We start from the raw sequence: 26366 nt of genomic DNA on the forward strand, positions 1-26366 counted from the left end.
GGGAATGCAAATTAATATTCCTTTTAGAAAGAGATATGGAGAACACTCAGAGATCTAAAACTAGATCTGCCATTCAATCCTGTAATTCCTCTACTGGGCATATACCCAGAAGACCAAAAATCACATCATAACAAAGATATTTGTACCAGAATGTTTATTGCAGCCCAATTCATAATTGCTAAGTCATGGAAGAAGCCCAGGTGCCCATCGATCCACAAATGGATTAATAAAGTGTGGTATATGTACACCATGGAATATTATGCAGCCTTAAAGAAAGATGGAGACTTTACCTCTTTCATGTTTACATGGATGGAGCTGGAACATATTCTTCTTAGTAAAGTATCTCAAGAATGGAAGAGAAAGTACCCAATGTACTCAGCCCTACTATGAGACTAATTTAGGGTTTTCACATGAAAGCTATAACCCAGTTACAACCTAAGAATAGGGGGAAGGGGGAAGGGGAGAAGTGTGTAGAGGGAAGGGGATTGGTGGGATTACACCAGCGGTGCATCTTACAAGGGTATATGTGAAACTTGGTGAACGGTCTGTGAAGCTAGTGAATGATGCCCCATGATCATATCAATGTACATAGCTATGATTTAATAAAAAAAAAAAAGAAGATGTACATGTGCAGTAATTCATTAAAATAAAACGATACTGTTACAAAAATACAGGCATAAATATCTATCAAAAATACATTAGAAGAGTCCAGTACTTTTGATCATAGCTACTTTTTAATGGCTTATTCTTAAATTTAAATTAAAATACAGATAATCAGCCTTAAGGCATTACATCCTTACCAAGGGGCTCCCAAGGCTTCTCTTGAAGATAATTTAAAACTAATTAAATTATTTAATAAAAAACTCATTGTCTTTGTGCATGTGAATAAATCTGTTGTGACAGCATCCAGCCAGTGTCTTTGTTTATATGGCCATTTAACACACAGTGAAACTTTTGTCTTAATAGTTTGATTTGATTTTGTGAGTCTGTGTTTACCCCTATGACTGTGCCTCCAAAAAAGAAAGTCCCTTGCGAGCCTAAGTGCGTCTTCAGCAAAGAGAAAGGTGATTACAATGGGAATGAAAGTAGAAATAATTGTGCTCAGAGAAAGGCCGACTCCATCAGTCATTGGGAAAGCAGTAGGCTTCAGTCACTCAACTATTGAACAGTTGGAACAATTATAAAAGATAAAGTGAGAGTAATGAAATATGTAAAAGGCAGTGCTCCAATGAAAGCAACAGTTATTATTAAGTGGTATAGTGGATTTTAATTATTTAAATGGAAAGGTTATTATTGATTTGGTTAGAAGATGAAAATGAGCACATTTCTATTAGCCTAGTGTTGATGCAACATTAGATGCTTTAGTATTCTCTTCTGAAATTTCTCAAGTCTCTTATCTAAGCTTTTTGTATGACTTTGTTTTTATGTTATTTGCTTGATTAAAAGAACCTAGGCCAGGCATGGTGGCTCATGCTTGTAATCCTAGCACTCTGGGAGGCCAAAGTGGGTGAATTGCTTGCGCTCAGGAATTCCAGCAAGCTAGACCCCATCTCTAAAAATAGCCAGGCATTGTGGGAAGCACCTAGCTACTTGGGAGGCTGTGACAAGAGGGTCACTTGAGCTCAAGCGTTTGAGGTTGCTTGAGCTTTGACACCATGGCACTCTACCCAGAGCAAGAAAGTGAGATTCTGTCTCAAAAAAAAAAAAAAAAAAATCCCAATTGTTTCTGTACCTTAATAATACAGTAGATAGGTATTATTATTACAGTATTATACTGTATTATTATTACCACATGTGAGGCATTATAGTATTGTTATTATTATTATGGTTTATGTGCTATTCTTCAGGGATTTGAGTTATATACAAATCTGAACTAAAGACATTCTCAGGAGCTTATCTTATGAGATAATAAAATACCTATGTGACGAAATAAAGTGAGGTGAATGACATAGACATTGTGATGTACAATTCAGCTACTCTTGACCTTGTGATGAGAGAAGGAGCATCATCTGCTTTAAGTGATCCTAGATCATTGAGTCATGACAATGTTCATGTTGTATTGTCAGGAAAAGATGATATTGTTGACTAACAGTTAGGTGGTATATTAAGTGTAGGTAGGATAGACAAAGGGATGATTTATGTCCCAGGCAGGATTAAGCTGGGGGGCACAGGATTTCATTATGCTACTCACAACAGTGCACAATTTAAAACTTATGAATTGTTTATTTTCCACATAGTATTTTAAGGTCATGGTATATTGCAGCTGACTAAAACCAAGGAGAGCAAACTGTGGATAAGGGGAGAATACTACATAATTTATATTCATTCGCATGTTTGTCCATTCTTTGAATGCAGAGAATAGTTATTATGGTCAGTAACTAATAGTGATTTCTCTCATTAAAACCTTACTCTCTGAGCTTTTTATTTATTATAGACTGTAATTACAATGTATTACTATGTAGAGATTCAATTTATTTTCAACTCATGTTCCAGAATGTCCTATTCTCACCAACATTAGAAAATCAAAATTAACTCCCAATGGTAGTAGAATACAGAAGACTAAAATAGTTCAAATTGGCATGACAAGGACATTGTGATTATGTGGAAAGTGGCAATGCCCTCATGAAGAGATGAAAAAGTCATTTCTAGGTTGAACACTAATTAGGGATAGAGATAGGGAAGAAATCAAAGTTTCTTAGAAATTACAATGACTGAAAGACAGAAGAAAAGAATAATCAGAGAACTATAAATTTGGAGACCAAACTAAGAATAAGGATTATAATTTGACAGAAGATTATGAGATGGATGTATGTGGGACATACAACTGACAAAGTGGAGCCCATAGATGACTCAAGGGAAAAAAAAGGAGCATAGACCACACTAGACTGGAGGGAGTTGTTTGAACTGTATCTTACAAAGTATTTACTTAGTTATTTGGTGAAATGGAAAGAAATTATTTTTTTACTGAATATAATTATGACTATATGAACTGTGCATTGGAATACATTTCATTCCATAGTGTGGATGCAGTCATATCTATGTTGTTTTCACAATGTCCTAGTTAGAAAATCAATATTTTGTCTTGGAGAATTTCACAATTCATTTCTATAGGAACACACCCTGAGTTCTTTTGGGAGAACATTTAATGGATGATAGAGAAAAATATGGAAGGTGAGTTTAACCTATGGTAACTCATGCAAGTTCAGGAAAAGGAAGCGAAAGAGTTAATAATGAGATAACTTATATTTACCTCTGTTCCCTTAGGGATCTGTTTCTGCCTCTTACGATAGATTTTGTCATGTCTGCCCACATTGCACTACTAAAAACAATTCTTATGTTCCCATATTACTTTGATTTTATCTTAATTCAGTACAAGACATCAAATATGATGTAAATAATCCTCTATAAATTGGTTATTTTCCTCAAGCGGAGCTTGTAAGTGTTGCTTTATTAAAAATTTTATAGAAATATGAAACTTGTACTGAGATTGTATTTGGTTTTCACATTTCTACTTTACCTTCCATATGGCTTCAAATTAAATGTGTTTTTGTCAGCTTCTTCCATCTGAAAAGCTCTCTGCAGGTAACTCTTAATATTAAGAAAACTTCTAAAGAAGTTTAATCAGCAAATGGATTGTGCCTGGAAAGGCAAATAACTTATATTTTAAAATGAGTAAACCAGAAATATAATATTTGACATTATTTTATTTATATACATAATGCATCACTATTTTACATATTATATCCTGTTAAAGAAAAATATGTTACAGTGCTTTGAATTTTCAGATTTCAGGCCTTATATCTGAAATAATCTTTTAAAAATTCAAATATTTCAGGTGGCGCCTGTGGCTCAAGGGGTAGGGCGCCGGTCCCATATGCCGGAGGTGGCGGTTTCAAACCCAGCCCCGGCCAAAAACCCAAAAAAAAAAAAAAAAAAATTCAAATATTTCAAATTTTTAATTTTTATGCTTTATTTGATATAGTTTAGTATACAACTTTCTAGTAATTTTGACTTAAGTAATCATTCAAAATAAATATTTTAGTTTCCACATTTGTATTTTACATTATCTGAGTACTTAAGTAAGGAAATTTAAAGAAAAGAAAGCAAAGAAAATAGTTTTTTTTTGTGGTAGTTTATTTTTGGTAGAGTATAAAATGTTCAATATTTAAATTACCTCCTAGTGCATTGGTTGAAATGTTCTTTTATTTACCTATAATATAATATTGTTTATCAAATTGTGCTTACAGAGACATAGCTATCTTTATTAAATATCAAAATATTAAAAATGTCTGTTTGTTTTCTGGTTAATTGCATTATTTTAGGGGGAGTTTCAAAAATTGTCTTCAGATTGGAGTTATGTTTCTGTTAAACAATATCTATAGACAGTAATGTTTTCATTTTTTATTTAAGAATTTTAGGGGTCCACATGTTTTGTTTACATACTTTATTTTTTGTACAGATTGAGTCAAACTTGTCAGTGTGCCTTTCACCAAGTGTGCACTATACCCAATAAGTGTGTGTTTACCCATGCCTTTTTCCCTATTCCCCAGCTTGATTTTCATTGAGATTTACTTGAGATTTCACTGAGATTTACTTCCATATGTAAATCACTTACATGTTGATTAGTAAGATAAGTAAATCACTTAAGTGTTGATTAGTCCCAACTTGGTATTGAGTACGTGTTTGTTTCTCCATTCTTATGATGTTTAACTTAGAAGAATAGTTTCCAGTTTGATTCAGGTTGTCACAGATGATCCTAGTCATTTCTTTTATGGCTTAGTAGCACTCCACAGTATGCATATACCATATTTTATTAGTCCATTCATGTATTGGTGGGCACTTGGACTGTTTCCACATCTTTGCGATTATGAATTGTGCTTCTATAAACATTTGAGTGCAGGTGTCCTTTTTATAAAACAACCTTTTTCCTTAGGATCTATACTCAGCAGTGGGATTGCTGGATCAAATAGTAGGTCTATCGTAAGTTCTTTGTGTTATCTAAATGCAATTTTCCATAGTGTTTTTATTAGTTTGCAGTCCTACCAACAGTTGTATAAGCGTTTCTTTCCCTTGGTATCCACACTAGCGTTTGTTGTTTCATCCTCATTGGAGTTAGATGATATCTCATTGTAGTTTTGATCCACATTTCCCTAATGATTAGAGATGTTGAGCATTCTTTCATGAGTTTTTTAGCAGTTAGTATATTTTCACTTGAAAAGTTTCCATTCCTGTCTTTTGCCCACTTTTTAATGAACTTGTTTGCTTAAAACATGCACTGGGGAAAAGAATTCCTATTCAATAAATGATGCTGGCAAAACGGGATTACCACATGTAAAAGATTGAAACAGAATTTGTACCTCTCACCACTCACTAAAGTTAACTCACAATGGATGACGGACTTATACTTACGACAGGGAACTGTAAGAATCCTAGAAGGAAATGTTGACAAAAATTCTTATAAATATCAATCTCAGCTAAGAATTCATGAAGAAGAACCCAAGAGCAATCACAGCAACAACAAAAATAAATAAATGGAGCCCGATCAAAATAAAAATTTTTGCACAGCCAAGGACATGATGAAAAGAGCAAATAGACAACCCACAAAATGAGCAAAAATATCTACATGCTGTACATCTGATAACCATAAAGGACTAATAACCAGAATCTGTATTTATTTTTCAAATAGAACTTTCTTACACTTCATTGTTCGGTTACTACAAAAGAAAAACCACTTTTTTTCCTACCAACTTTAGCCTTCATGTTTAAATAATAAACTTTATTTTGATTTAAACCTATAAACCTTTTCTATAGGGATATAATAATTCTGAATATAAACTATTTGTTACGGATTGGGTAAACAGTTGATGTTCTTGCAGGCTTAAAATGTATTAACTAATTGACGTATCCTTAGATTCTAATTAATGAAGATAACAGTGCTCCTCATGACATCATTGTAGCAGAGAAGATAGGAAATCATAACAAGATGAGACAAACGCTATACTTTGGGTACATGCAACCGAATATGGGACAGTTTGACAGGATCATTGATCTTAGGTAGAGGAATGGCTAGGAGAGGGTACGTATAGTCCCTCTCATGAACAAATCTGAGGAAAACAGACAGCTAGGCACTCTAGTAATTATGGTCTTGAGAGTTCAGCATCCCAAGGCATAAGAGATGGAAAGGAGAGAAGCATCAATCTGGAGAGGTAGATGAAAAATATCCAACATTCTAAATCTCTCCAAAATACTTTTCTTTATTGACATTTGTCTTATCTATTTTTTAATGTAGATTTTTTCAATAAAAAACAATTAAAATCAATGTAGGAAAGTCAAAGATTATAGCCAAAGATTACAGTAGATTTTTTTTTTGTTGAAATTACATTTAATTGGTTTAGTTAATTTAGTCACCTTCAAGTGAATTAAAACCTTATATTAAGTTGAATCATTCATGAATATGTTATATCTCTTCATATATTTAATGCTTTATTACCTTTCATTGATTTTTTTAAAATTGGGTCCATGTATAGCTTATGTATTCATTGTAATATAAATTCCTAGGTATTGTTTTATATTTTTTGAGGTCTTCATATACCTCTCTGTTTTTTGCAGTGGCTTATATTTCCTTGAAGTTATTCTCTAGCTTGCTACAATGTGTATCAATCCCTTCTTCTGAAGAATTGCTAACCCCAGAAAAGGTGCCAGCTATTATGTTTCAAAACCCATGTTTTCTTAGCTATTTTCTAAAGGAATTTTCTATTCATGGTCTGAGGTTGATAAAATAAAATGTAAAATGTTTGCCTTCATGTATAGTTATATTCATAAACAGCTCCATTCATTATTTGGGCTCCATAACTGCCCTACTATTATTCCATAATATCCTAATGTACTAACTGGAAGTGCTGGGTTGATTGGTTTGTTCATTTTTTTTTTCTTTTTTTGTGATTCATGTTGAAACAAAGCTTGCCCTCTTTCTATCTAATTTTCCACTATACACATACCTACCCACATACACACACTGACGGTGAACTGTTCTCTATATCCCCAATATATTTCTTAAACTTTTTATCAAGTTACAAAATATATAAATTCTTGCTTCAGAAGAGTATCTAGAGTGGTATTATCATGGGTAGTGAGGAAGGAAAGTTTATCATCCAGCCAGGTGAGTATTTGCATTTTTGAGGATGCTGTGTTTTAGAAAGAAGTAAAAATATTCATTCTACATTCCAGCATTTTAGCAAAATATCAAAGTAGGTTCAGTTTGCCTAAATGCTGAGATGAAAAAAAAAAAATACAAACATAGAAGCAGAGTGAAAAGAGCTTATGAGGAAGGTCATCGCAAAAATAGTGATTTGGGTAGTATGAGCCTAATTATGCAGTGCCTCTTCCAGATCTGTCTCTAGGCACCCCACCAGTGAGAATATGCATATACTGAGGTACTAATGAGGGAGTAAGCTTTCATCTCAAAAGAGTACTTCAAGTTTAACCCACTTGACATGGTGATCGGATCAGGCTTGCTTTTTTTAACTGGATGCACTTTCACTTTGTACTAATTAGCCCTTTACATATTCTAGTAAATTTTAAAAGCTTCAGTTAAAATATTCCAAATATTCCTCTAAGTGGTATATTCTTTTAACTTGATTTCATCAAGACTCTGTGTTTGTGGATGCATTTGGGAGGCCATGGCTGTTGGTCTTGGACCTGTTTTCTTAAATCCCTTTTTCCTATATTCACTGTATGCGTTATCTTTGTTCTAGTTACAAAATTATGATAATTTTCTCCATAAGGAGTTGATGTATATAAGATTAATTGGTAGAATTGACGTTCAGTACATCATAGCTTTTAAAAGTTTTCTGAGTTCTAGTATATGATGTCTCAATAAAATTCATGTATCACTACCAGAAAGGCATTTCCAAATATGGTTGTTTGGCTGATACATACAAATTTTATGTGCATAAGAAAAAGCACACATTATCAACAAAGCCAAGGCAAAGTACACGTAGGTAGTGCTCATGAGTAGCAGTTCATCTTGTTAGAATACTGTTTTTATGGTATGCCTGGTAGTGATTAGCCTACCCACATAATCATCTTGGCTACTTGTTGGTGCCATCACCAAGGAAGCAGGCCGAACAATGGATTTTAAGCTCAAAGCTTACAGGAGGTGGGCCTCCCCATGTGTGTCAGGGAAAAGGCCCCAGGCAACCTCTGCAGCTGGTATTTATTGAGTCAAGCTCCTCTCCCCTGAGCCCGACCCCCACACTGGAATTTCACAGCTGATCAATTTTCAACTGCCAACCTCTGTTAATGTCTAGTGATTGTATATTTCAAAAAAACTGCCACTTTGTCTCTGTAGTTCTGCTGTCCCAGTCAGTTACCACTTTGTCTCTGCAAGCCTGCTGTCCCAGTTCCTACACATCTTGCTGCATAAGTTGCTACATAGGTTGCTACATAGGTTGTTACATAGATCACTACATATGTTGTTACATAGGTTGCTACATATCCTGTTATATAGGTTGCTACATATTCCCCCTTTTTTGTTTAAGACATTGTTGTGCAGGGAAAAGCCTGTAGTTGTTATTTCATCTGGTCTTCTTAGGTAGGTAGTGCTCTTGAGTAGCAGTTCATCTTATTAGAATACTGTTTTTATGGTATGCCTGGTAGTGATTACTCTAGCCTACCCACATAATCCACTTGGCTATTTGTTGATGCCATCACCAAGGAAGCAGGCCAGACAATGGATTGTAAGCTCAAAACTTGCAGGAGGTGGGCCTCCTGCATGTTGGGGAAAAGGCCCCAAGCAACCTGGATAATTTGTCTAAAATTTGAGTGGGTTAGTTTACTGAGATCAGAATTTGTATTTCCCCTATGAAGTCACTATATTGACAACACTTGTGTGGACTAGCACCCTATGAGATGTTAAATCACTTTTTCCTAGCAATAACCCAACAGAGTCTGGGGGAAAGGACTGTATATTCCTTTCTTTATTTATTACCGTTGTTAGGAAGTAAAAGAACATTATCACATACTGGCAAATCTAAAGCAGCACTACCTGGGGTGACATGTGAAAGGGATTGGACAGGCTGCAATTGCTGGTGAGTGAGTGGGTAAATCCCCATACTCTTTGTCCATGGGCCCCGAGTTGGGCCCAACTGATAGTTTCCCTGCTGTAAAGGTGTTCCATTTTTATTGAATTGGGAACAGCATTCATTAGCCCAATGGAACCCTTTTTACACCTGGGGCATTTTCCTTGTCTCTTTTGATTGTTGAAATTGCCCTTCCCATTGACCTGGCTTCCCACAATTATGGCATGTGACAAAATTTGATTTGAACTCATCGTTTATGGCAGCAACAAGAAGATTAGCCTTATAGGGTTCGATTCCCACATCAGAACATGCCCATATATGTTCCTCTAGAGCAGAGGTCCTCAAACTTTTTAAACAGGGGGCCAGTTCACTGTCCCTCAGACCACTGGAGGGCCGGACTATAGTAAAAAAAAAAAAAGAAAAAAAAAACTATGAACAAATTCCTATGCACACTGCACGTATCTTATTTTGAAGTAAAAAAACAAAATGGGAACAAACAATCACACCTCCTCATATGGCCCGCAGGCCATAGTTTGAGGACCCCTGCTCTAGAGGAACATTATGTGCCCTCAGAGGATGCAAAACATTTTGACACTCAGAGTTAGCATTCTCAAATGCTAATGTTTGAAAAAGTATATCTCTAAGTACTGACTGAGCAACAGCTTTATCAACTGACATTTTTAATCGAGCTAAAAAGATAATGAAACCTAGTAAATGTAGAATATAATTGTCTTAACGCAATAACTAAGAAAATGCCAGGAAGGCTAGGTTAACCAGTGTGATGAAAATGCGTCAAACTGTTTATAAAACTGTTTATAAAACTGTATGGTGCCCCATGATCACATTGATGTACACAGCTATGATTTAATAATTAAAAAAATAAATGTAAGATTCATTTGCAGACTGCATTACTTTAATAAAAGATTTAGAGACATCCCCAGGTGCCTGAACCTTTTCTCAGGCACAACTTTTTTTGTATTATAGCTATATCATCATATTGAAGTTGTTTTGGAATGCCCATCCACTGACCAGAGCCAGTGAGCAGTTCTGAAGTTATGGGAACATTCCTCTGCTGGTTCTGGTGACTTATTAAATTAGTCTCCTCCTTCCACCTAGTTTTAAATTGTAAATATTGACCGATTCGAGAACAGTTCTGGCCAGTATGTCCCAATCATATGGAATAAGATGCTGCTCTTGTGCAAGTCTCTGTAATAAGCCTCTAGAAAATGGAGACTGTATGCTGTACTTTGTTACAGCCTATTTCAGATCTTTTAGAATTTAAAAGTGAACATGTGATGACTAAAGTGTTTGCCCCCTTGAGGATATTGCGAATTAGGAGGGATGTCAGTAACTGTAACAGGAAAGAGCCCCAAAATATTTCTAAAGTAAAGTCTCCTGTTTGGTGACCCTCTAAAAGTGCTATCATAACTGGAGTGGTGGGAGGGCTATTTTTTTTTTTTTTGTAGAGACAGAGTCTCACCTTATCGCCCTTGGTAGAGTGCCTAGAGTGCCGTGGCATCACACAGCTCACAGCAACCTCCAAATCCTTGGGCTTAGGTGATTCTCTTGACTCAGCCTCCCAAGTAGCTGGGACTACAGGCACCCGCCACAACGCCCGGCTATTTTTTTTGTTGTTGTTGCAGTTTGGCTGGGGCTGGGTTTGAACCCGCCACCCTCAGCATATGGGGCCGGCGCCCTACCTGCTGAGCCACAGGCACCGCCCAGGAGGGCTATTTTCATAAGGGGGTGCCAATGGCAGTGCCAGAAGTTTTTATTTGAGTAATCTTAACTGTGATAACATTCAACCAGTCTTCTAACTGCTTAATCCTGACTTTTAAGGTTTGATTCAGCTTAGCTATATTGAGATGTGAAGGTGGCAATGGATGGCAGAACACAGAGTCCAAAGACTTGGGTTCTTCCTCATCCTGTTCTAATTGAACCTGCTGCACCACCTCATAACCAGCTTTATCAGTCTGAAACTGTTGCAACTCCATGGACCAGAAGCTACCCATGGATTTCCTGTAAATCTTTTTGCTATTTAAAAAGCTCTCTCCCACTACAATTGTTGTTCCCTTTGGTAGAACCCACAGGGATTTGCTTATTATTTTGCCAAAGGTCTTAATATCCCTTTTGGTAGGTGCCTATTATTTTGCCAAAGGTGTCACTCACTCCAAGTGATCTTGTCCTTTGGTAGGTTATCTATGACAGGCAACCTATGATTTGCCAAGGGTCTTACTCACTTTAAGTGACATTGCCCCCTTGGTAGGTAGGTACCTATGATGGCTAAAGGCTATGTTGTCCATTGGTCAATCTGGACGGAGAGTCCTTTTTCCCTCCCTGTAACTCTCTCCTGCTGTATTGCCGAAGGTTATACTTACTCAGAGTGATATTCCCCTTCGGTTCATGTCCACTATCCTGCCTACTACACCAAAGGTCAGTGCCATCACCAAGGAAGCAGGTCGAACAATGGATTGTAAGCTTGAAGCTTGCAGGAGGTGGGCTTCCCCATGCGGGTCGGGGGAAAAAGCCCCAAGCAATCTCTGCAGCTGCTTATTGAGAACAAGCTCCCCGACCCTGAGCCCGACCCCCACACTGGAATTCCACAGCTGATCAATTTCCAACTGCTAACAGTGTATTCTAGTCATCTAGTGATTGCTTGTATGTTTCAAAAAACTGCCACTTTGTCTCTGCAAGCCTGCTGTCCCAGTTCCTACACATCTTGCTGCATAAGTTGCTACACATGTTGTTACATAGGTTGCTACATATCCTGTTACATAAGCTGCTACATATCCTATTGCATAGGTTGCTACATATCCTATTACATAGGTTGCTACAGCTACTGCTCATCCGGGGCAAAATAAATCCTTAGTGTCTCTTATTATCATGAAAAATAATGATTTATTTTTTCATCATTATTTAGAAGCCACTATAGAGATTCAACTGGAGAGAGTTCTTACATTTTCATACATATCACATTCATGTATATGCCTTATAATTCCATGATAAATTCTATATCCCATGATAAATTCTATATCCCGGGTTTAACTATGGATGCCAAATACTGAAGACAATGTAAATGTCCGATAAGAGAAAAATGGTTAAAAAAATGTATGAATACAGATCAATATAATGATCAGAACAAAGAAATGAAAGCAATTACTTTGACATGTAACATAAAAAATTTGAAATCCAAAATTTCAAATTGAAGCAGACTATTATTGAAATTATATGCAGAAATAAGTAATTATTTCATCTGAATATTGTTACATGAGTGGGTGAGTATGTATTATGTACATTTGGTTTTGTTTTTCAGAGTACCTACATATCATAATGAAATAATAAGAAATCAATAAATTACTAACCCATTCTATGAATCAGTTTTACTCAAAATTTTTTCTGACCTATATCCAAGACTTTGAAAATATAGTATCTATTTCTGATACATTACTTTTATTTGGAAAGGAATAGTGGCCTTAAATAAGTCTAACACTAAGAATTGAAATTGTTACATGCTATGATGGGAATGTAAGTTTTAGGTAATTTAAGATACAATATGTGATAGAATTTGTTCTTGCTGTGGGCCAATTCAAGTTACTCTCCTGGGCTCCTCTAAGACATTTATTCACTCTCTTTTGCTGTACAAATATTCTGGTAAGAACCTTATTGAGAAGTTCTGGTGTCTACTTTATACTTCATGAAATTTAAGGTTTAATCTAGAAGATAAATTGTGAGTTGATCATTTGTATCAACTCACAAATTGTTGCCAAATTAAAGTTAAGCCTCAAACCTAAGCACAGACGTATAATGCATGTAACACATACATGCTCACACATATGTACACACAGATACAAATATACATAATCTAATATTTCTCAGTACAATTTTTTTTCTAGCTCAGACTGTTCTTTGCACTCTAGACCTATTAAGGTAATTACTTCATAGTATTCAACTGGGATAAATCAGTTGAACTTTAAAATAACCCGATTAAGTATGTACTTTTCATCTTTTCCTCAGCTGTATGCCTTCTCTTCTATTGACTGTGTCGAATGGAACTACTATTCACTCTGTCACCCAAACCGAAATACTTATCTTGTTGCAAGCCCAGATAAAATAATAAGTGAAGAAATTATTTCATGTCTGCCTCATTATCTTTCTTAAACCTGTCCGTAACTTTTCATTGCAATGATTATCGCTGTTGTCATGGCTGCCTTTGCCTGTTAAGGGACTATGTGAGGTAGCCTTCTAACTGGTCTCTTTGCTTCTCGTTTGCCTCCCCTAATCCTTTGCTGATACTGCCACCCAGAGCATCCGCCCCTTGAACCTGTACCAGAATCAAACTTAAATAAGCTACATCAAAATATAATTATTTGACTTTATAAGAAAATGTTCTTTCCAAAGTTACACATGACAAAGTAATTTTTAAAGAACGATTAACCTTACACTTAATCACAAGAATACAAAAATAACAATATGCATATTTATATGAAACATAAAGGTTCTATTTCATTTATTAAAAACTTCTGATAGCATATATTTCTTAAAAAAATAACAGATGAAATATGTAAAAGTTTGTTTAAGGGAATGATACCCATTAAGATATCTTCTTTGATATATTACACATTATCCTTCATTTATAAGAGCCTGTTTGAGCTTGGATTATTTCTTTTTTGTTTCATTATTTTAAAATTATAATTTAATTATTATCAATATTTTTATTCCTATTACTACTGAGCTGTCCTAAAGACTACATAAAGCATTCTCTGTTTAATTTTTACATTAATGCATGGTAATAATGGTTATTTCCATTTAATTGAGAACAAACATGAATCTTGAAAAGTTTATGTAACTTGCCCAAGAATTCAGAGTTAAAAAAGTAGAAAAATGCGAAAACAAACGTTTTCTCTGATTTTAAAGTATAGTTTATTAAGACCTCCCTCTACTATCTCTTAGTTCTTTTTTATGTTCCTTATTATTAAATTGTAGTTGGTTTTACAGTCATAAGTTATATGTCTTTTCATCTCAATACCTTATTTTAACATGAAAAAAATAAAACTAGGACTCTTTACCTAATTTTTCACATTAAAACAGTTGCTCGGTAGCTTCTTCTGTGCTCTAAATGAAATATAACAGTAAATATGAAATAAATGGAAAATAACAATTCCTCAGCAATATTACAATAGGACAATGACTATTAATGTTTAATTCTACCTAGAATTATTATTATTTTTTTTTTTATTGTTGGGGATTCATTGAGGGTAAAATAAGCCAGGTTACACTGATTGCAATTGTTAGGTAAAGTCCCTCTTGCAATTATGTCTTTCCCCCCATAAAGTGTGACACACAATAAGGCCTCACCCCCCTCCCTCCGTCCCTCTTTCTGCTTCCCCCCCATAACCTTAATTGTCATTAATTGTCCTCATATCAAAATTGAGTACATAGGATTCATGCTTCTCCATTCTTGTGATGCTTTACTAAGAATAATGTCTTCCACGTCCATCCAGGTTAATACGAAGGATGTAAAGTCTCCATTTTTTTAATGGCTGAATAGTATTCCATGGTAAACATATACCACAGCTTGTTAATCCATTCCTGGGTTGGTGGGCATTTAGGCTATTTCCACATTTTGGCAGTTGTAAATTGAGCTGCAATAAACAGTCTAGTACAAGTGTCCTTATGATAAAAGGATTTTTTTCCTTCTGGGTAGATGCCAAGTAATGGGATTGCAGGATCAAATGGGAGGTCTAGCTTGAGTGCTTTGAGGTTTCTCCATACTTCCTTCCAAAAAGGTTGTACTAGTTTGCAGTCCCACCAGCAGTGTAAAAGTGTTCCCTTCTCTCCACATCCATGCCAGCATCTGCAGTTTTGAGATTTTGTGATGTGGGCCATTCTCACTGGGGTTAGATGATATCTCAGGGTTGTTTTGATTTGCATTTCTCTAATATGTAGAGATGATGAACATTTTTTTCATGTGTTTGTTAGCCATTCGTCTGTCATCTTTAGAGAAAATTCTATTCATGTCTCTTGCCCATTGATAGATGGGATTGTTGGCTTTTTTCATGTGGATTAATTTGAGTTCTCTATAGATCCTAGTTATCAAGCTTTTGTCTGATTGAAAAGATGCAAATATCCTTTCCCATTGTGTAGGTTGTCTCTTTGCTTTGGTTATTGTCTCCTTAGCTGTACAGAAGCTTTTCAGTTTAATGAAGTCCCATTTGTTTATTTTTGTTGTTGATGCAATTGCCATGGCAGTCTTCTTCATGAAGTCTTTCCCCAGGCCAATATCTTCAAGTGTTTTTCCTATGCTTTCTTGGAGGATTTTTATTGTTTCATGCCTTAAATTTAAGTCCTTTATCCATCTTGAATCAATTTTTGTGAGTGGGGAAAGGTGTGGGTCCAGTTTCAGTCTTTTACATGTAGACATCCAGTTCTCCCAACACCATTTATTGAATAGGGAGTCTTTCCCCCAAGGTATGTTCTTGTTTGGTTTATCGAAGATTAGGTGGTTGTAAGATGTTAGTTTCATTTCCTGGTTTTCAATTCGATTCCAAGTGTCTATGTCTCTGTTTTTGTGCCAGTACCATGCTGTCTTGACCACTATGGCTTTGTAGTACAGACTAAAATCTGGTATGCTGATGCCCCCAGCTTTATTTTTGTTACTAAGAACTGCTTTAGCTATACGGGGTTTTTTCCGGTTCCATACAAAACGCAGAATCATTTTTTCCAAATCTTGAAAGTACGATGTTGGTATTTTGATAGGAATGGCATTGATTAGGTAGATTGCTTTGGGAAGTATAGACATTTTAACAATGTTGATTCTTCCCATCCATGAGCATGGTATGTTCTTCCATTTGTTAATATCCTATGCTATTTCCTTTCTGAGGGTTTCATAGTTTTCTTTATAGAGGTCCTTCACCTCCTTCGTTAGGTATATTCCTAGGTATTTCATTTTCTTTGAGACTATGGTGAAGGGAGCTGTGTCCTTAATTAGCTTCTCATCTTGACTGTTATTGGTGTATACAAAGGCTACTGACTTGTGGACATTGATTTTATATCCTGAAACATTACTATATTTTTTGATGACTTCTAGGAGTCTTGGGGTTAAGTCTTTGGAGTTCTCTATGTATAAGATCATGTCGTCAGCAAAGAGGGAGAGTTTGACCTCCTCTGCTCCCATTTGGATTCCCTTTATTTCCTTGTCTTGCCTAATTGTATTGGCTAGAACTTCCAGCACTATGTTGAATAGTAAAGGTGACAGAGGACAACCTTGTCTGGTTCCAGTTCTAAGAGGAAAAGCTTTGAGTTTTACTCCATTCAGTAAAATATTGGCTGTGGGTTTGTCATAGATAGCTTCAATCAGTTTTAGAAATGTGCCACCTATGCCTATACTCTTCAGTGTTCTAATTAGAAAAGGATGCTGGATTTTATCAAATGCTTTTCCTGCATCTATTGAGAGGATCATGTGATCTTTATTTTTGCCTCTGTTAATATGGTGGATAACGTTTATGGACTTGCGTATGTTAAACCAGCTTGCATCCCTGGGATGAAGCCTACTTTATCATGATGAATGACTTTTTTGATGATATGCTGTAATCTATTGGCTAGGATTTTGTTGAGAATTTTTGCATCTATATTCATGAGTGAGATTGGTGTGAAATTCTCCTTTTTGTTTGGGTCTTTTCCTGGTTTTGGTATCAGGGTGATGTTTGCTTCATAGTATGTGTTGGGGAAGATTCCTTCTTCCTCAATTTTTTGGAATAATTTCTGCAGTACAGGGATAATCTCTTCCTTGAAGGTTTGATAGAATTCTGGTGTGAAGCCATCTGGACCAGGGCATTTTTTGGTTGGAAGATTTTTTATTGTTTCTTTGATCTCGGTGCTTGAAATTGGTCTGTTCAGGAGCTCTATTTCTTCCTGGCTAAGTCTAGGGAAAGGGTGTGATTCCAAATATTTATCCATTTCCTTCACATTGTCAAATATCTGGGCATAGAGTTTCTGGTAGTATTCAGAGATGATCTCTTGTATCTCTGTGGGATCAGTTGTTATTTCCCCTTTATCATTTCTGATTGAGGTTACTAGAGATTTTACTTTTCTATTCCTCGTTAGTCTGGCCAATGGTTTATCTATTTTATTTATTTTTTCAAAAAATCAACTCCTTGTTTCATTAATTTTCTGAATGATGGCTCTTTTGTTTTCAATTTCATTGATCTCTGATTTGATTTTGGATATTTCTTTTCTTCTACTGAGTTTAGGCTTAGATTGTTCTTCTTTTTCCAATTCCATAAGATCTCTTGTGAGATTGTTGATGTGCTCTCTTTCTGTTTTTCGAATGTAGGCATCTAAAGCAATGAATTTTCCTCTCAAAACTGCTTTTGCAGTATCCCACAGGTTTTGGTAGCTTGTGTCTTCATTGTTGTTATGCTCAAGGAAGTTAATGATTTCCTGTTTTATTTCTTCCTGCACCCATCTGTTATTCAACAGAAGATTGTTTAATTTCCATGTCTGTGGGTGGGGTCGAGCATTTTTGTTAGAGTTGAGTTCCACCTTTAGTGCCCTATGGTCTGAGAAGATACAAGGTAAAATTTCAATTCTTTTGATTCTGTTGATATTTGTTTTGTGTCCCAGGATATGATCAATTTTGGAGAATGTTCCATGGGGTGATGAGAAGAATGTATATTCTTTATCTTTGGGATGGAGTGTTCTATATGCATCTATCAAGCACAGTTGTTCTAGGGTCTCATTTAAGTCTCTTATATCCTTGTTTAATTTCTGTTTAGAGGACCTGTCCAGCTCTGTAAGAGGAGTGTTAAGGTCCCCTGTTATTATGGTATTATCAGATATCATATTGCTCAGACTGAGTAAGGTCTGTTTCAAGAATCTGGGAGCATTTAAATTGGGTGCATAGATATTTAGAATTGAAATGTCTTCTTGTTGTATTTTTCCCTTGACCAATATAAAGTGACCATCTTTGTCTTTTTTGACTTTAGTTGCTTTAAATCCACATGTATCTGAAAATAAGTTTGCAACTCCTCTTTTCTTCTGAATTCCATTTGCCTGAAAAATTGTCTTCCAACCCTTGACTCAGAGCTTTAATTTGTCTTTTGAAGCCAGGTGTGTTTCTTGCAGACAGCAAATAGATGGCTTGTGTTTTTTAATCCAGTCAGCCAATCTATGTCTCTTCAGTGGGGAATTCAAGCCATTAACATTTATTGAGATAATTGATAAGTGTGGTAGTATTCTATTCGTCTTATTTTGTGAGAGTCCATTGCTTAGTTTTATCTTTTGCATCAGTGTGGAGATTAGGTTCTGTCCTTTAATTTCTGAGTTCTTACTTTGATGCTGATCCATTGTGGCGGTCAGTGTGCAGAACAGGTTGAAGTATTTCCTGTAGAGCTGGTCTTGTTGTGGCGAATTTCCTCAATGTTTGTATGTCCGTAAATGATTTGATTTCTCCGTCAATTTTTAAGCTTAGCTTATCAGGGTACAGAATTCTGGGCTGGAAATTGTTCTGGTTAAGTAGATTAAAGTTAGATGACCATTGTCTTCTTGCTTGGAAAGTTTCATTAGAGAAGTCTGTGGTCACTCTGATGGATTTGCCCCTGTAGGTCAACTGGCGCTTACTCCTGGCAGCTTGCAGAATCTTTTCTTTGGTCTTGACTTTGGACAGGTTCATCACAATGTGTCTTGGAGAAGCTTCGTTAGAGTTGAGGAGACCTGGGGTCCAATAGCCCTCTGAAAGTAGTGTGATATTTGGGAAATTTTCTTTTATAATATTCTCTAGTATGGCTTCCATTCCTCTGGGGCATTCTTCTTCCCCTTCTGGAATTCCTATAACTCGTATGTTGGAACACTTCATAAAGTCCCATAATTCTGACAGTGAACGTTCTGCTTTCTCTCTCTTCTTTTCTGCCTCTTTTACTATCTGAGTTATCTCAAGAACTTTGTCTTCTACCTCTGAAATTCTTTCTTCTGCATGGTCTAACCTGTTGCTGATACTTTCCATTGCATCTTTAAGTTCCCTAATTGACTGTTTCAGTTCCTTCAGCTCTGCTATATCCTTTTTATATTCTTCATATCGTTCATCTCTTATTTGATTCTGTTTTTGGATTTCCTTTTGGGTATTTTCCACTTTATTAGCAGTTTCCTTCATTGTTTCCATCATTTCTTTCATTGTTCTCAACATGTGTATTCTAAATTCCCCTTCTGTCATTCCTAACATTTCTTCATAGGTGGAATCATCTGCAGTAGCTACCTCATGGTCCCTTGGCGGGGTTGTTCTGGACTGGTTCTTCATGTTGCCTGGATTTTTCTGCTGATTCTTCCTCATGAGTGGTTTCTTTTGCCTGTTTCCTTGCCCCAATTTTCCTTTCACTTCCTCTTGCTCTTTAAGTTCTCGTGCCTGTGGAAGTTGCAGGCTTGTTTAGAATTGAACACATGCGACCACTTGCCAGCTTTCCACTGTTTTAGTCCTCCTCTTGGGGTGCAGAAGTCTCTCGCTGACTCCCTGTATCTGTGCAGGGGTGATGATAGGCAGATCCCACCAGCCAGAGATGCCTGGAGTTCTATCTCCCCAGACTCACGGTGCCCAGATGCAAGAAAGCTGTTACTCGGCTGCCATCTTGCTCTGCCTCTCTACCTAGAATTCTAAATCATATATTGTGTGTTTAAAAAAGAATTATTTACACTACTAAACAAAGATTTTAAGTTGGTAGTTGTTCAAAGGTAGGAGCTGGTGAGCTGTGGTATTAAATGCTGTGTAAAGATCACTTAAGATAAGGCAAATGTAGGCAAACTACTACAACACAGAGCAGTGTCAGAGGCAAGTTTCACTTGGGTAAGTGACTGGAACTGGGCAATTGGTGGCAATTATATAGATTGCCATTTGATCCTTAAGGAAGAAAAGAGGTGATAGGGAGTGGCTCACTGGTCTAGGCAAATGGCCATACCATCAGGGAAGGCTTGAGTATCCCTATAAACAAAGAGGATGTTCCCTTTGTAGGAATCAAAATCAAAATATATGCAGAGAAAAGGGCAGTGGCAAAGCCCCTGGAAGGAAAAGCTAAAGAAGGAAATCCAGTATAGCTTAGAAACCTAATGAAAGAAATGTAAAAAGGCAGCCTTAATCTTTCTATTGAAAGCAGCAGAAAATTAGCTTCTGAGCACTGAGAGAAGACACAAATGGGAAATCACAAATGAAGCACATACACACAATCTGACTGTAACTAACAGCAACCCTATTTTAAATGTGTTTATGCGTTTCACCCAATCCTTATAACATCCCTTTTAGGCAGAGGGGACAGAAAGTATTAGTGTCTATTTAACTGCTGGGGAACAAAGCCTCAGCAGTGTTAGGGAATCTGCCTATTGGACACAGAGGCAGAGGTGGAATAACATCCCTAGTCCAGGGAAAATGCCTGGTCCAGTGCCTATTTCATTACAATACACCCCCAGCCTGCATGCCCCATTAGAAACACAGTGATGCTGGAGAAAGTCACAGTTAGAGGTATGTCCTGCTCAGGCAAAGTAGTTAATGTGCCCTGCGCAGTTTACAAAAGTCATTTCCATAATAAATGGTACTTCAGTTTTCTCTCTGGCCACATAAATGAATAAGGGGTGATAATGACATTCTCATTATTTTAGGAACATATTTGCATTTGTAATGATACAGCTCCTACCAGGCGCCAAAGCCATAGAGACAACTGTCTGAATTAATTATATTTGTTTGGCTGATTAGATAAAAAATGCAAACATAAACTGCACATCAAACTACTTTAAGATTATTTAATCCTTCTCTTGAAAGGGAAATGGGCTTCTGAAACTGTTCTTCCTTTAAGCTCAAAAAAATAGATAATTAAATCAAGCAGCTAAAACAGTTCTTTATATAAATTGCTCCCCAAATTTTTGCATTTTTCTCAAGAGTCTGAAGTAAGCATATCAATCTGCATAGTATCAAGATTTATTTATTAATTTGTAGTTATTTCCTAAGATTAGCCTGCTCAATTTTCATGAGCCATTCCCCAGGCCTCTATGGGAAGGGATGACTTAAACTGTGTCCATTTAGCAGACAGCAACTTTGAAGTGGGGGATAAGTGAAGCTGAAATCATCCCCCTGAAGTTCTCAAAAGTGTGCAATTAGCTTTGCAGATGTGCTGTGTCCACATCTACCCTTTAATGATTACTAAAACCTTGTTAAATGAAACAGTACCATCACTCTCCTCTCTGCACATATCAGCTGCCAGCCCACCTCCAGTTTTCTAACTCCTACAATGGAGCCCAAAGGTGGCTGAAACCTTTTCAAAGCTGTGAACATGTTTGTACCTCATGTGTCACTTAACAGTGATGAATAACTTGCAGAGTGGGAGCAGTGGTCCAAAGTCTTACTGTCTCTCATTTACCATACCTCCCATGTCCTTACCCCACCCTACTTTATTATACAGTGCACATCAAATTTATCTCCTCCCTCTGCTTAAAACCTTTCAATGGCTCCTGTCACTTAAAGTCCAGAATTCCAAATATGGCTCCAATCCATATCCCAACTTTATTATTTTCTCTCCATATCTGGCATTACTAAACTATAGCTGTCTCTCTATCTATCATCTATCAACTCTGCTGCTCTTTCCAACTATCTTTTAAACCACACTCCTACATATTTCCTAATTTCCCCATATTATGACATATGTACGTGTGTATACATCTGTACTTAGCTTTTGAGATGTAACTGAACTAATTAGCATGATTTAAAATTAAAAAAAATTATTGTGGGGGATTCATTGAGGGTACAAGAAACCAGGTTACACTGATTGCATTTATTAGGTAAAGTCCCTCCTGTAATTGTGTCTTGCCCCCAAAAGGTGTGTCACAAACCAAGACCCCCCCCTTTCCCTCTCTCTGCCCTCCTTCACCCACCCTCACTATGTACTAGGTCATTGATTGTCCTTATGTCAAAATCGAGTACATAGGATTCATGCTTCTCCATTCTTGTGATGCTTTACTAAGAACAATGTAAAAATATGGAATGCTGCACGAATTTGCGTGTCATCCTTGCACAGGGGCCATGATAATCTTCTCTGTATCATTCCAATTTTAGTATATGTGCTACTGAAGCAAGCACAGCATGAATTAAGTTTTGAGTAAAAGGGGTAGGCTCTATCTAGGACTTGATGTCTATTTCATTTACCAAAGCAAAAGGGTCACCAACGTCACTGATTATTTCTTCTTTGTAGGCCAGGATAGATAGTAAGAGACTCAGTTCTATAACAGAACTGGGTTCTGCAATAAGAAATGATACAATAGGATAACCCCCAAAAGGCAAGACTCAGTTATTATCATGAGTTGCAAGGTAGAAAAGTGGCATTGAGAGGGGAAGACCAACTCACAGAGATCATCAGATCTGGTTAAGAGAACAAGATGCCCCTAGGAGAGACATAAATGGCAGCCATCATGGCTATAATGAAAAGAAATATTTACAGAAAATAAACAAGTCAAGGATGGAGGATGAGAAGAATGAAGACCGTTGCTCCAATAAAAACTCTTAAATCTTTGCCTAGTTTCTATAGCTAGTTTCAGTATATGGAACTCATTGAAAAAAAGAGGCCATGTATATGAGAGGAAGCTCCCTGCAACAAGATACATGGTCATGGTTCCAGCATTCTTTCCCCACAGGGATCTGCTGCTATTTCCTAGGGAAATTATATATGAGGAAAATGAGAGTTCCTAGGAATTTTGAAAAGGGTTAAACACAAGGTCCAAAATGACAGTGCTATCTGGATATCTGAAGCAGCATAATGTTTTATCTGTCTGACTGGGGCATTGCGATGACCTGACAACAAAGGCAGTGCTGGCCAAGATCTGCAAGTGGTCAGTCTAGTGAGTTCACCCTTAGCATGCTGGAGCAAGTTCATTCCATGTGCAAGCTATTGGCATTTAAGTCAGTAGCCTGGGTAAAGATCAACCTCACCAATATGTGTGGGCATCATGCAATCTGTTGAGGACCTTAAGAAAACAAAGAGGCAGAGGAAGCCTGAGTTCACTGTCTTATTTGAGCAAGGACGACCATGGTCTCCTGCCCTTGGACATTGGGTGGCATTCCTAATTCTCAGGACTTCAGACATCTGTAGAGACCTAAATCATCGACTTTCCTGGTTTTCTAGCTTGCAGAATGGGATTCTCAGCCTCCACAATCTTCTGAGCCAATTCCTCATAAGTCCCCCTCTCTGTCTGTCTGTCTCTCCCTCTAAATTTGTTCTGTTTCTGATCGGTTCTGTTCCTCTGGAGAACACTGATTAATAAAATATTTATTCTGTTTCTGTGTTTCTAAGGCATCTTTGTACATATTCTTAGGTTGAAAACCAGTTATGTCCTTATAACCAAAACAAGCAAACAAACATGTTTCTCAGATAAAGAGTAGTGTAATGCATTATTTTAGGTTTATAAAGTTAAAACCAATGTTTGTGTGTGTCTATGTATGTGTGTGTTTGTGTACTGAGATATCTGAAGTAAACCTCAGAGCTCGCTCCACTCTGTGGGGCCCAGAATAAGATCAAGAAATGGTGCAGAACCCTGCGTGTAAGATGAGATGAGAGCAAGCTGAATAAAACAGGTGACCCCACGGAGGCAGAACTAATGGAAGAAACAGAAGAGAAAATCAACAAAAATGTAATAAGAACTTTTGTGCAATTAGAGCTCAAAAGGAAGTTTCTGGAGTTTAAAAAATATGTAAAATTTAAGCTCTTCCATAGGACTGTAAATGTCTTAAAGGACAACGGGGATGCTTTCATCTTATCTTAGTAAGTCCCACACAGTAAATGTGTGAAACATAAAAATAAATAATAATAAGTGATAAAAACAAACTGATCCAAAATGATTCCTAGAGTGGGACCAGCAAGTAAGCAGCCCCCAACCCAAAGAGGTGCCCAAGTAGGTCCTGTTCCTTTTGCACCTGGAAAGAATTGGGCATATGGCTTTGAATAGCTCACTTTACAATGACTCCTTCTTTTATAAGATTCTTGGCCTTTTGTGAGTGGAACTAAAGCTGTCTCTTAAAATGGCAACATCTGATCCTAAGGCCTAGAATATAAAGCACTTGAAAATGTCACTCATTTAAGGTTATCCTCTGAAGCTCAGAGCTTAGAAAAAAAAAAAATTAATAGGCAGATCTGGTAAAGTAAAAGAACAACCATAACAACTATATTTATGAATAAAAAATAGGAATGCATTTTTCCTGCCTACCACCTTTTTTTTCTCCTGAAAAGATTCACATACGTTTATCGCTTTAGAAAATTTGTTGTTATCTCAAGTAAAATAGAAGGAATAGAATTGTTTATCACTTTCTAAAATAAATGTAACCAGGGTACTACATGATAAGTGGTTGCTATATGGCTCTAATAAATTGTAGGACCAGGATAATTGAGGTTTCATTAGGGAAGATTTCATAAATGGGAATATGATTAAGGTAAGGGTCTCCTCCCAGATAATCTAGGTTCAAATCCCCTCTCCGCTCCTTCTGGTCTCATTTGCAAAATGGGAATCACAATGTCAGTTAATCTCACTGAGTCATTTGGTGAAATAATAATGCATACAAAGCTTTGCACATAATAAATACTCAATAAATATTTCTACTGAGTTCAGATTTCATTTTACCTATTGATCCTTTGAAGTCTGTTCATTAAGACATTTATGAAGATTTGTATATGCTCCAAGATTTGTATGCTTGGGAGTGGGGAGAAGGATTACCATTATGATTTCTACCTTGATTAAGGTTTTAGCATCAATTGTGATTATAAATACTTTTATCATAGATATTTATCCGGAGATAAGTGGAAGAAAGGACAAAGAATGAAGAAGATCCACATAGTAAATACTGAATTTTCCTGGAGTGTTCAGGAAGATGTTTCTGGGGAAGAAAGAATATGATCTTTTGCCTTGGTCTATGAGTGAAAGTTTCCTGTACTGTATTGATAAGAAAAAGTTTCTGACCAAAAAGCAACACACAACCTCAAGGACATTGACAACTACAAGTTAACTGGGCAGAGATGTGGAGTGAAGTGTTCAGTGATGGTTCAGAAAGTTCTGCAGAGGATCCTACATTGGTCCTTCTGTGCCAGGCTGGACTCCTTAAACGTTGTTGTGTAGAGAGACTATAGACGGGCATCAGTTTTTGAAAAGGGAGGATGTATTTTATTTATTTGTATCTTTTAACTTTTCATACTGAAATGATCTCAGACTTCCAAAAAGGGTGTAGATATAGTACAAAGAACCTGTGTTTAATAAATAGATGGGCTCTTTGCACTTTTGAAGCGAAAGCATGTTTCCCTTTTCTAGTTGATAATTGAAGCTTTTGTTTTCTCTCCTTGGAAAGAAATCCATTTCTCCTCCCATCAGCTCTATCAACTTCTAGTTGCCTATCATCATCAATGACATTAATGTTGACGTTAATCCTGACAAGTCGTTGGGATTAATGATTTGTTCTGAGATATAAACTATTTAAAAAATCCAAAATTAATCCAAAATTTCTAACTCGCTAATAGGAATCTCTGTGTTGAGGCCTGACTCTTTTTTTTAATTTGTGTGCTTTTTTTTTAGAATTTTTTTCAGTGTTATGAGTATAATCAGCAAATAAATATTGTGGTATTAAGGTGCGTAACTTGATGTCAGATTATCACTGTAATCGAACTAATTAACATATCCATTACCTCACCTAGTTAACTCTTCCTTTCATTCTTTTTTCTGTGATGAGAATACTTAAGATGTACCCTTTTAAAAAATTTCAAGTATACAATACAATATTGTTCAATATAGTCATCACACTGTGTATTAGATCTTCATAACTGAAACTTTGTACCCTGTGACCAACATCCCCATTTCCCCTTCCCCACACATCTGGCAAACACTTATATGCAGAATCTAAAATCAAACTCAAAGAATAGAGGATCTTACTCTTTTTAAAGAAATAACTAGGACTCTTGAAGTTCCAGGTCCTATCTGCCAATCTGAAGTTGCAACATGAGAGAGTTTATAACAATTATAAAATGGTCTTTTTGATAGGAAATGGTTTTCATAACCTTTTGTTAGCTCAAGAAGAGCCCAAATTTCCAATCTCCCCCCAGAATAAATGGTAGTATGAATTCTATAGTTCAAAGTCCATTTTGAGAGTTACCAGGAGATCTGAAGAACAAGATACTTCAGGATGGCTTTAATTTATTTGATAACCACTCCTTAGGATTTGAATAAATGTATTAAAACATTATTAGAACCACTAAATTAGTACATTAAGGGAGCTGATTCCTCTGA

General features: G+C 36.4%; 1 non-coding gene across 1 annotated transcript; it reads right to left on the reverse strand.

The window, feature by feature from the left end:
• Positions 1–22081: 22081 nt before the first annotated feature.
• Positions 22082–22188, reverse strand: LOC128580012 (U6 spliceosomal RNA). Its single transcript, XR_008378376.1, has one exon. It is a non-coding gene; the product is annotated as a U6 spliceosomal RNA (small nuclear RNA).
• Between the last annotated feature and the right edge of the window lie 4178 nt (positions 22189–26366).

This window comes from Nycticebus coucang, chromosome 2 (assembly GCF_027406575.1).
Source record: "Nycticebus coucang isolate mNycCou1 chromosome 2, mNycCou1.pri, whole genome shotgun sequence".
In the NCBI taxonomy this organism is placed as follows: Eukaryota; Metazoa; Chordata; class Mammalia; order Primates; family Lorisidae; genus Nycticebus; species Nycticebus coucang.